The 11,220-nt window shown below is 39.4% G+C and overlaps 1 protein-coding gene across 1 annotated transcript in view; it reads left to right on the top strand.

The window, feature by feature from the left end:
- The first annotated feature begins 653 nt into the window (after positions 1-653).
- Positions 654-11,220, top strand: part of SPOPL (speckle type BTB/POZ protein like) — a 57,637-nt gene continuing 47,070 nt past the window's right edge. The window contains exon 1 of the mRNA XM_069473097.1: positions 654-988. The gene's annotated coding sequence lies outside the window, so the exon portion shown is untranslated. The remainder of the gene's footprint in view (positions 989-11,220) is intronic.

The raw sequence follows: 11,220 nt of genomic DNA, 5'->3' as shown, positions 1-11,220 counted from the left end.
ACCCCTTCCTCTAAAGTCTAAATGTCGGAACAGAGACGAGGCAGTCCCACATCTCTTCAGACATTTGTTTACACACAGCTTTATTTACCAACATCTAGTCCTGGGCTACCGCCCTGCTCTTCTGCACTTACTTCCCCAGCATCCTCGGCCGCCCCTAGGCAGACTGTCACCACCTAGGCCGGAGACTTCCGGCTGAGGTTCATCTCCAGCAGAAAACCGTCCCACTGTGGCCCTTCGCCTGTCTACCAGGACTGTTCTCCATTTCTGGTTGGAGTCAGTACACTGCTAGCTGTGTCTCAGCAGTCCTCACAGTTCTGGGCTCGCAACAGGAGCTAAGCGAAACTTGTATCTTGGCTTTCTAGGCTGGTACGGCCCCAAGAAATCGTGCACAGAAATGGTGGTCGCCTTTTGCACCCTCTTCGTGTATTACATCAGTCAGGAAGTATCACTGGGCAAGAAAAGTTTTATGCTTGGCTAAATAAGGGCCCGGCAAAGCAAGGCCACTTCGCGCCCCTCACCCCACCGGCCCGGGCGGCGCAGCCTGCACCGCCGAGAGCCCAGTGCCTGGCAGCGGCGGCGGCGGCGGATCCGGGCCCGCCCGGAAGTGCCCGGCGCTGGAGGGAGGGAGAGCCTCGCGAGCCGCCGCTGCGCGCACGCGCCCTAGCGGGTTGGGCTGGGGCTGGAGTCGTAACTCGGAACCCGGAGCCCGGACGGGCCCGGGGCGGGGGGGTGGGGGGCTGCGCGGGGGCGGGAGCGGTGGAGGTGGCCGCCCCTGACGGCGGGTTTGTTTATCCCGGGGAAGAAGTTTAGGAGCGAGAGATAGGGAAGGAGGGCGGGCCGGGGAGGAGGGATGCGGTTCGGCGGAGGCGGCCGCCACAGGGACTCGCCGCCATCACCCCCGCCGCCACAGCCTCGGGCTCCCGGGGCCGCCGCCTCAGCAGCTGAGGAGCCGCCGCCCGGACTGCCAGCTGCCGCTCCGAACGTCCGGGTAGGTGCTCCTCCCCCCCGGGGGTCCCAGTTGCAGCCCTGGTGGCTTGCAGTCCCCTCCCCCGGCTCGGGGCCGGGCAGCCTCCTCCTTCCCCCTCATGCACCCTCTTCCCTCCGGGTCCCGGAGTCCGGCTCCTGAGGCGCGCCTTCGGCCTTCTCGGGGGCTGCCTCCCCGCCCCCGCTCTCCAGTCTCATCCTCCGCCCCCCGGACCGCCCTTCCCTCCCGCAGCGTCTCCACTTCCCCTGGGGATGCCCCCCATCCCTCCGTGATTCCCTAGCCTCCGCCCACCAGGATCCCCCTGAGTTTTCTCCGCGGGCCCAGCCCCTGCTTTTGCTCTTGCCGGGTTCCTAACCCCTTTATACCTGTACACCTCCACGCCTACCCCTTTACGCGTTCTTTTCTTACCCACCGTGAGTTCTGCCCAAAGCAAGAAACTGCCTTCTCCCTCACCCCCCACCAGCGTCCACGTCCATACCTCCTCATCCCAAATACAGACACTGGAAACCGTCGTCTCTGTTAGACCATTTTAGGGTGAGTTCTCAGCTCTCCAGACCACCCAGTACCTCCGCCCCAGTGGGCATGCCCTCAGCCTCTCTACTTCCAAGCTCACACTTGGCTTCTCATAAATTCTCGCTCACATTTACCAGGGCACATTAAGCTAACCTTGCGGTTCAAAATCCAAGTCTTGAAACGTCCCTCTTTTATCTCCTGCTGCTACCCTTTTTCTTAATCTTTCTCTTCTTGAGTGTATCTGTATACTGACTCACATAAAGGAAAAGGAATGGTAGGATTTTCTCCCTCAAAGCAATCATAGAGCCCAGTAGAAATAAGATTTGTCTTCTGCTTACCCTAACTTTTCCCTTCTTTCTCTTCCCTAACTGCACACTGTCATTTAGTCATCCTTTCCAGGCTTGTGGTGCTTTGTCTGTATTTGAATAATCCCGGGCCTAGTTTGACCCATTATAGTAACTCCTCTTCCCACTTCTTCCTTACAATTGAATCCACTGTTTCTTGGACTGGAAACTGAAGTAGTGAAAGGTTCATGCCTTGGAAAATAACATCTCTCCTGCCATAATGGGACTGGTGGAATATTTCAAAATCTCATTCCATCATTCTTGAGAGAAATGTTGCCTAGTGGTTAACAGCCCTGCCAGGGTCTAAACCCTTGCCCTGCCACCTACCAGCTCTGGCTTTGGGCAAGTTATTTAACCTCTGGGGCCCCAGTATTCTGACAGCTGCAAAATGGGGATAGTGATAAACCTCATATGGTGGTGGTGATTGCACAGATATTCAGAACAGGGGCACATGATAAGAGTTTGATAAATTCTTTCTTTATCATCACTTCTTTGCTTTCTTTTGGCTATTGAAAGGTTAATTCTGAGAGAGGGAAGTGGGAATGGAAAGCTGCCTTCTTCCTCTTCTTCACTTAACATCCTGTCTGATGTAAATAGGATTTGTATTTTCTTATTGTATAAATTAATTCCTTCTGACTTGAAAAAGGCAGGGTTTTAACTTATTATTTTCAAGTAAGTTACCAAGCTACAGATAAGTCAGTCCTTAATTTCAGATATCGATTTTAGGACTTATAAAATTTTATCTTTGTTTTGAGAATAAATGAATTTGAAGTATTGTCTGTAATAGTTTCATCATAATGGAAAATGAGGGCTTTACAAATAAGAGTTTTAGTACTGCACATTAAATACTCAAAACTGGTGGTATTCTTTATATCCATTTGACCTTTATCTTTAATTACTCAAGATAGGGCTTTGGCTTCATTCAGAAGATTGGTGGCTTTTTCTCTTAATCTGTTATGTTCATTCATATTCACATGCCTTTCCTGGGTGAATTTTTGCCTTTGCCAAATTTTGTACACTTTTTAAAAACCGTGACAGCTTTTGCCGTATTTGCTTACCTCTTGGTACTAGTATTTACTTAATACATTTTTATTTTTTTCAATAGAGATTGCTCGTTTTGAAACTTGATATGTTTTTAAATGACTCACTTTAAAAAACCTAAATAGGTGTTACCTCAGTATTGTTACAAAGAGTATAAATTTGAAATCATTGTTTGTTGTCCCAATTACATGTAGTAATATGTACATTTAGATATGTATCTGTCAAAATAAAAATATTTTCCCATCTCTAGCTTAAAATCATTTTTGTGCCACCAGTGTAGCATGTTCCATACTTTGGGTGACACTGCCTTTGCTAATGCTGTTCCCTGACCTAGAATGACCTTTGCTCTTTCTCCTGCTTATCCAGATTATACCTATCTTCCACCTCTTACTGCTTCCACATAGTTCATTCCAACATTGGTTTCTTTGTTTCTTGGCTTTCCTAGTGTCTATATTCTGCATTTTTGGCCTTGAATAGTATAGGCAATGAGGGTAGAAGAAAAATGACTCCTCTAGAATCAGACTTTTAAAGCTTATAAGAACTTTGGAGGGGTAGAATAAAATTGACATTTAGCATCTACTCTGTGATTAGCACTATTCCTTCGGTTTTGTAAATATGTATTATTTCCAAAAATATTTAATGAGCACCTACCACATGCCAGGTATTGGGGGTACATGAGAGTGGCCCTTCTTAACCATGGTTCCAGTGAAAATCAAGCCCTAATGCTCGAAGGCATCTAAGGTATGTGATGACTTGCCTCATCACCTATGTACTTAGAATGGTACTAGCTATGTACCATTCTTGATGGAACTGAGGAAGTAGTCACTCAAATCAGTTTTTGTAGGGCTTAATTCCTGCAGAGCCCTAGTTGAGAAAAGGTTTATCAGAATAATAATGCAGTCTCTGCTTTTTTGTAATTTATATACTAGTTTGGCACTGACCATTTATATATATTATTTACACTGTATTGTAACTATTAAAAAAAGTTTTATTATTTTATTGTCTCCATTTTACAAATGAGGAACCTGAGAAATGGACTAAACTTCCACAGAGTTACACATTTACAAGTATTGTAGCCAAGCAATGTAGTTTTAGAGTCTTTGTAGTCATTATCTCAGACTTTCCACTTCCTTGTTGATTACTTTAGATAAGATTCTTCATCTTCTGAAAATGTTTTTTATTTATTTATTTATTTATTTATGTATTTTAAAATATTTAAGCTCAGCAGTGGGTTTTCCCTTTTTTTAGGTTGTTTAGTAAAAGGACATAAGGAAATTAACTTTTGTAAAGCACTTGGTCCACAGTCTTATTTCAAGCCTTATATATGACTAGATGTGGAAGGTATTTGCATTTGGTGGTACTGCTCACTGTTTTGTTTCCTGACTTGGATTTGCTCACTTAGCAAAAGTTTATTGAATAATTCATCTGTACCAGGCACTGTGCTAGGCTCTGGTGACATATACTAATGGAAAAAGAGTACTTGTATTCACAGAGGTAAAAGTCTGGGGAATAAAGAAAACTAAACAAAAAATTGTAAAAATAATAATTAGTTATGATAATTACTACAAAGGAAAATTATTGTAAACAATGAAAGCCCACTAATCTATCAAGGAATGCTTCTCTGAAGAAATGTGTTTTAGGCTGAAACCTAAAAGATAAACTGTAGTTACCCAACTGATGTTGGTGATTTCAACTTTCTAGAACTATAAGATACAGTCCTTACTGTACCTTAACGCATGAGGTTGGTTGATGGGAAATAGACTAGAGCATATTGTAACCTAAGCATTTTGTACTTAATCCTAAGAGCAATAGGAAGCCACCAGACAATGTTAAAACAGCTGGATAAGTTACTCAGATTTTTGCTTTAAAAACATCACTTATCACTTGGCTGCTCTGTCGAGAACACATTGGAGGGAGGCAAGTGTAAATGCAGGGAGACTAGTTGGTTAGGCCAGTGCTTCTCAGTCTTACCTGTGCTGAAGGACCAGTTTTTTTTTTTAATTTTCTATTCATGCTGACACTTTAGTAACTCACAATAAAATGGATGCTGTGGCAGTGTCAAGTTGCTCTAAAAGTTTCTATTAATAAATGCTTCCTGTCAGTTTTTGTATTTACCTCATCTTAGACCAATAGCAGAGGTTTGTGAACCAATATTAGTTCACAGACCACACTTTGAGTAGAATCAAGTTCAGCTATTATAGTAATTTAGGTAAGAGATTGTAGAATTTTGGTTCAGAGTGGTAATGATAATGTAGCCTGATTTGACAAATATTTGCAAGGTAAAACTGATAGGATTTCGGGATGGATAAGATTTGGGAGCCTAGGGAGAAAAGGCAGCTGATTTCCAGGGCTAGTAGTTCTTGTGCCTAAGGTAGTGGGGAGGAGTAGTTTTTTGTTTGGTAGTTTCAAACAAGGGGAGGTATTGATCGTAATTCAGCTGAGACTTACTAAACTTGAGAGTGAGACATGCAAGTAGAGATGTTTAGTAGGAATTCGATATATAGGTAAGCTTAGCAAAGAGGTTTGGTCTGAAGATAAATTTGGAAATAGCATAAGAGTTTATAATTGATGTCTTGGGGTTTGGGATGAGCTTGTCTAAGAAGAGAGTATACAGAGAAAAGATGGGGTCTTAAAATTAAGCCCTGCGAATCTTCAACATTTAAACATTAGGAAAAAACAATGGAGCAAAAGAATCTGAGAAGGAGTAGTGAGAGGTTGGAAGAAACTTCATTGGTATCGCTGAAGCCTAGGCAATAGACTGTTTGAAAAAGTGAGGAGTGGCCAGTTGGCTGTTTTGAATGCAGCTGAGAAATTATTAATATTTAAGTGGAGAACTAAAAAGTGCACATTGGATTTAGCAACATGTAGAAAATTTAATATTTCTTGGTAGTCCACCCATAAACTATTTGATGATGAATTTTGTTTTAATCTGCCAAAGCTACAATCCTAAATTTAGAATAAAATCATTATATCTATAGCACGAGCCATATCTTCCTTCCTGAGCTCAGATCCATGTTTCTATTTATCACCATCTGGCTGTTCTATAAGTATCTTAAACTTTTTTTCCCACAGCTCATTCATTCAGGGTATAGGTTTTAAATATTATTTATCAGGCACTGAATACTACCAGACTTTTAGAGATGTGATTAGAACTTAGAGATTAGAGCATAGACAATTAAATATTTGTTATTCTAGTATGATTAATGCTCTCATAGTGTTTATTTAGGTTGCCTTGGAAGCACAGAGAAGGAGCATCAGGTAGGGCTTTCTAAGGAAAATGACACTAGGACAGAGTGTTTCTGAAAGGCAAGTTAAAAATAGGTGGAGAAGGTGAGGCAGTGGTAGGGGGTTTAAAGAATGATACTTTAAGTATTTTGAAAGCCTGCAAAGGCAGGGACTGTGGCTAGAGCACATGGGTGGTAAGTTAGAGATGTTAGCCATGCTGTTCAAAGGTTTCTAACTTGACCTTGCATCTTTTTGTTTGTTTTGATTAATATTATCACCATCTTTGTAAGTCACCAAATGTGGAGGTAGATTTTTAATGTCTTCAAAAATGAAAGCTTATCTTTGTTTTAGTATTTATTATCCAAGATGGTGTTTTAGTTTTGCTAGCTAGCCTTATATTTTATATATTAAGCCTGTACGTATAGAATCATGCAATAACTGATAGCATATGTTAAATATTTCACAGTTATATTTTACTGATTTATTATGGAAAAAATTTTGTACGGGCAATTTTTTCTCAAATTTAGGGAGTTGAAAATGAAGGCCTTGCTAAGGATTGGTGAAGGTTTACTCCTAAACCTCAGTTGTATGGTCAGGGATAGTGCTTTTGGGTTCAGCAGAATGAGAACAGCCCTTTGATATTGTAAATGTTATTTTAAATAGTTGTATTACATCAAAGAGTTTACAAGTCCCTGGACTTTTATCTTAGACCATGAGTAGAACACAATTCACCTATAGCGATTACTTTTTGAAGAATACTGTAGTTGGCAAAACCTTACTTAGCAAGATTAAAGTCTCATAGAAAATAGTGAGATAGAAGGGAATATGATGTTAAAATGTGTTTTAAAAACACAGTAAATGAAAAGTTCTAGAAGACTTCTGCTTTCAAATAAAAGGGGGTGGGTTCTACCAAAACTTGCTTTTGAAATACCTTCTTGAGTTATTATAGAAATATTTTGTTACTCTGATCTGCTAAGGTGGTCTTTAAATTTTATGTTAAGAAAATTATAACTTTTAAAATTTCTTTTTACTAGTTATTACTGGCTTCAGTATCTTCTGCTCTTGCTTTCTCCCTGGTTTTAAGTTTTGTAGGTCTTACTGAATACTTGTGTAATAACTGTTACACTTTTTATGTATTATGATTCTTAACAGGCATACCTTTATAGGCCTTTTATCTGTATATTGAACATAACTATAGCTTCTGTCTGATATTCTTTAGACCTGCCTATATGTTCTAAAGGAAGACAGAATATCGTTAACATTATATTGTGTAATACAACTTTGTGAGACTAAACTTTACATAGGTAAAAACAAGTAGGTTAAAATATTTTTTATTTTCAAATAGAAAATTGCATTACCTGGCCGGGCGCAGTGGCTCACGCCTATAATCATAACACTCTGGGAGGCCAAGGCATGTGGATCCTTTGAGCTCAGGAGTTCGAGACCAGCCTGAGCAAGAGGGAGACCCCCGTCTCTACTAAAAATAGAAGGAAATTAGCTGGACAACTAAAACTATATAGAAAAAAATTAGCCGGGCATGGTGGCACATGCCTGTAGTCCCAGCTACTCAGGAGGCTGAGGCGGTAGGATTGCTCGAGCCCAGGAGTTTGAGGTTGCTGTGAGCTAGGCTGATGCCACGGCACTCTAGCCCGGGCAACAGAGTGAGACTCTGTCTCAAAAAAAAAAAAAAAAAAAAAAAATTGCATTACCTCAAACAATGGTTGGAATAGAGTGTATATATACCTGAACTGAAAGTATGATGGAAAAATTCATCTGTACATTACAAATATCTTTGAAAATACTCCCACACACACTTCTTTGGGATTGTTGTGTTTGCTTTCATCCTATATTATATATAGGAATAAAAATGATTAGGGATAACAAAAACAAAAAGAGGTGTTTTATATTCTTAATAGCTAATGCAGATCTGAAAGGTTGTAGTGTACCTAAAAAATAGTATCATACTTGTAAAATATTTGAGATTTGTTAGCAAAGAAAATACCGTTGTTTCCTGTCTGGGTATGTTTTCTGAAGCAAATTTAACAGTTTTTTCTTGTATAAAATACATTTGTCTTTTACCTCTCCTCTGGACCCTCCCTTCAAGTAATTAGGTGATTTTTTTTAATAGACTTTATTTTTTAGAACCATTTTAGATGATGGCGATGTTGAACAGAAGGCACAAAGATTTCCAATTTGCCCTCTGCACACGTACATACACGGCCTCCCCCATTATCACCATCCTTCACCAGAGCAGTGCATTATTAAAACTGATCAATCTATATTGACAAATCATTATCACCCAGGGTCCACGGTTTACATTATGATTCACGCTTGGTATTGTACAGCAGCAGTCCCCAACCTTTTTGGCACCAAGGACAGGTTTCATGGAAAACAGTCCACTGTGGATTATAATTGTAAGATGCTATCAATTTCAGAGATGTTAAAATATGACAAAAATAGGTGTCTTAGAATTAGTGAAAGGTGGAATTAGTTCTACCCCATTTCATGGTTATCACTCAAGGTCCTGAAAACAGCCAAACTCCCAACATGAAGTGAAGTCAAGACAAATTTAGTTCTCCTTTAGAGCTCTCCAGGCTGCATAGCATAGAGGTTAAGATCATACAGTCACCCTGCCATTTAGTAGTTTTGTGACTTCAGGCAAGTTACTTAAAGTCTCAGTTTTCTCCTCTGTAAAATGCAAATGGAAATGTTAGTGGTACCACCTTTTGGTTGTCGTGAGAACTAAACGAGTTATGCTTTATGTATAATTTTGTTAATTATAATAAAAACAGTGATGCTGGCCAGGTGTGGTAGATCACACCTATAATCCCAGCACTTTGGGAGTCTGAGGTCGGAGGATTGCTTGAGGCCACAAGTTCTAGGCCAGCCTGGGCAATGTAGGGAGACCCCCGTCTCTACAAAAAAAAAAACCACAAAAAAAAAAAAAAAAACCACTAAAAAAACCAATGATGCTGTTTCTGATCTAAGATACATAAGTAGATGGTTGCTTAAAAGGGAAGAGAAAAGGGCCTTATCAGTTGGTTCATTAATATTATGTACACACAGTAAAGATCAAAGTATTTTATTGATTTGTCTTTTAAAACTAATGTGAGATTGCAGTCAATTTTGACATGTAAATTACATTTTTTATTTTCATAAAAATAATGCTGTATAAAGGCTCAGCTGAAATCTGCTTTCCTTTCTTCTCTGTTGATATATTTAGTCAGAATATTGATGTGCTGTAAAGGTTATCTTGGAAATAACTGTGATGTACTTGTGATTCCTGTCAACCTCATAAGGGACTCACTCAAACATTTTTAAAGGGTTTTAATGTTACAGACCCATGTTTTAATTTCAGTTAAAACATACTGCTTCTGCATTGTGCAGTATATAGAGGTAAGGTAATACTGAGATAATTTTTAATGGTGTTTGTATGCACATGATTTTGTTCATCTTGAGATTTGAAATCTTGTCATCTACCCTGATAACAAAAATAGATTAAGAAATTTCTTTGAACTTCTTAATATTACTTTTGCCTTGTTTTCACTGTTTTGTTTTTTCAATTTTGGGTTCACATCATTCATTTACTTCAGAAATAGTTATTCACCAACTATTAAATGCCAGGTTCCGTGTTTACAGTGATGAATTGGAAATAGTCTTTGACCTGGAAGAACTCACTATTTAGGATTTATTAAGTGTCTAGTCATGAGTGCTTAGATATGGTGCTGAGGACTTTATGCTCTTTTTGTTTTAATCCTCATAACTACCCTGCTCAGCTCAGTCAGTGTTTCTACTGAATAAATGGCAGAGAAGAGTGAACTCTTAGGGGATGAAAGGGAGGTGAAGATCAGAGTGTGGTCAGGGTGGTGGTAGATGGGAAGAGCTTTGGTATTAAAATTCTTTTCAAGTTAGTGGTTTCTCTTAAAAAGGATTTGACTTTTGCATTGTTTCCTTAATATAGACTTGTTTTAATATAAAAATAACTTAGCATGCAGGAAGATTTGAAAGTGTCCTGTCCCAATTTTAGGGTGGGATATGACATAAGGAGCAGGATTTTATTATGAACCTAAAGCATCAAGGCTGCTTATTCATTTGTTAAACATTTGTTTGCATTTTTATTTTGAGTAAACTTTTGAAGTATAACATACATTTAAAGACATACACATATCGATATACAGCACCTGCAGTCTTATGTCTGGCTTCTTACCCTAAACATATATATTTATGTGATTCAACCATATTGTGTGTAGCAGTAGCTTATTCATTTTCATTGCTTTATAGTATTTCATTGTATGATTGTATATATCATAATTTGTTTTACTGTCAATGAACACCTAGGTTGTGTCCAGTTTGGGGCCATAATACATAGGGTGCCTATAGAATATTCTTGTATTCCTGTATGTGTCTTTTGGTCCACATATATACATTTGTCTAAGGAATTTACCTTGTATAATTGTTGGGTCATGTGTGTGCTTTTGTTCAGTCTCTAAGGTGGTTGTACCAGTTCAGTTTCATCAGTAGTGAATGAGAGTTCTAGTTGTCCCACATACTCTGCAACATTTGCTTGATATTGTGTCTCATTTATTTAGCCATTCTGGTGGGTATCGTCAAAAGAAACACGATTCCTTTCCATACTCCTGCCCAGAGACCTCTCCTTTGTGTACACTAAGGGAAAATGGAATAGAGACTTGTGTATTTTCCTAAAGCCTATCAGATGATTCTGGTTGCCTTGCCAGTTGGCAAGATGTAGAATATGAAACAAATTTAAGTATAATTTAAGGAAAATGAGACTGTCATGAAAATTATAGCTTCATAGTGTAGTTTACTGACTTTCTGGCAAATGGTGCATTTCTAATTTGCTAAACATGGGGAAAGTTTAAAGATTTTGCAAGCTGGTAAAAAGTTTTGTAGGCTTCTTTATTTTATTGAATGAGTCTGCAACATTGGCCCAAAGCTCTAATTACACAATGCTGGAATGCACTTGTTCTTACTTGACTGTCTACCCAGATTGTGGGTTGTGTTCATTCAATATTCTGTGAGGCTTTGCTACCCTTAAAGAAGCAAAACACTATCTATATAGCAGAGCTTAAGTTGAGAAAATAAATTTTACCA

This window comes from Eulemur rufifrons, chromosome 1, assembly GCF_041146395.1.
Source record: "Eulemur rufifrons isolate Redbay chromosome 1, OSU_ERuf_1, whole genome shotgun sequence".
Classification (NCBI taxonomy): Eukaryota; Metazoa; Chordata; class Mammalia; order Primates; family Lemuridae; genus Eulemur; species Eulemur rufifrons.
This window is presented reverse-complemented; position numbering and strand designations above follow the sequence as displayed.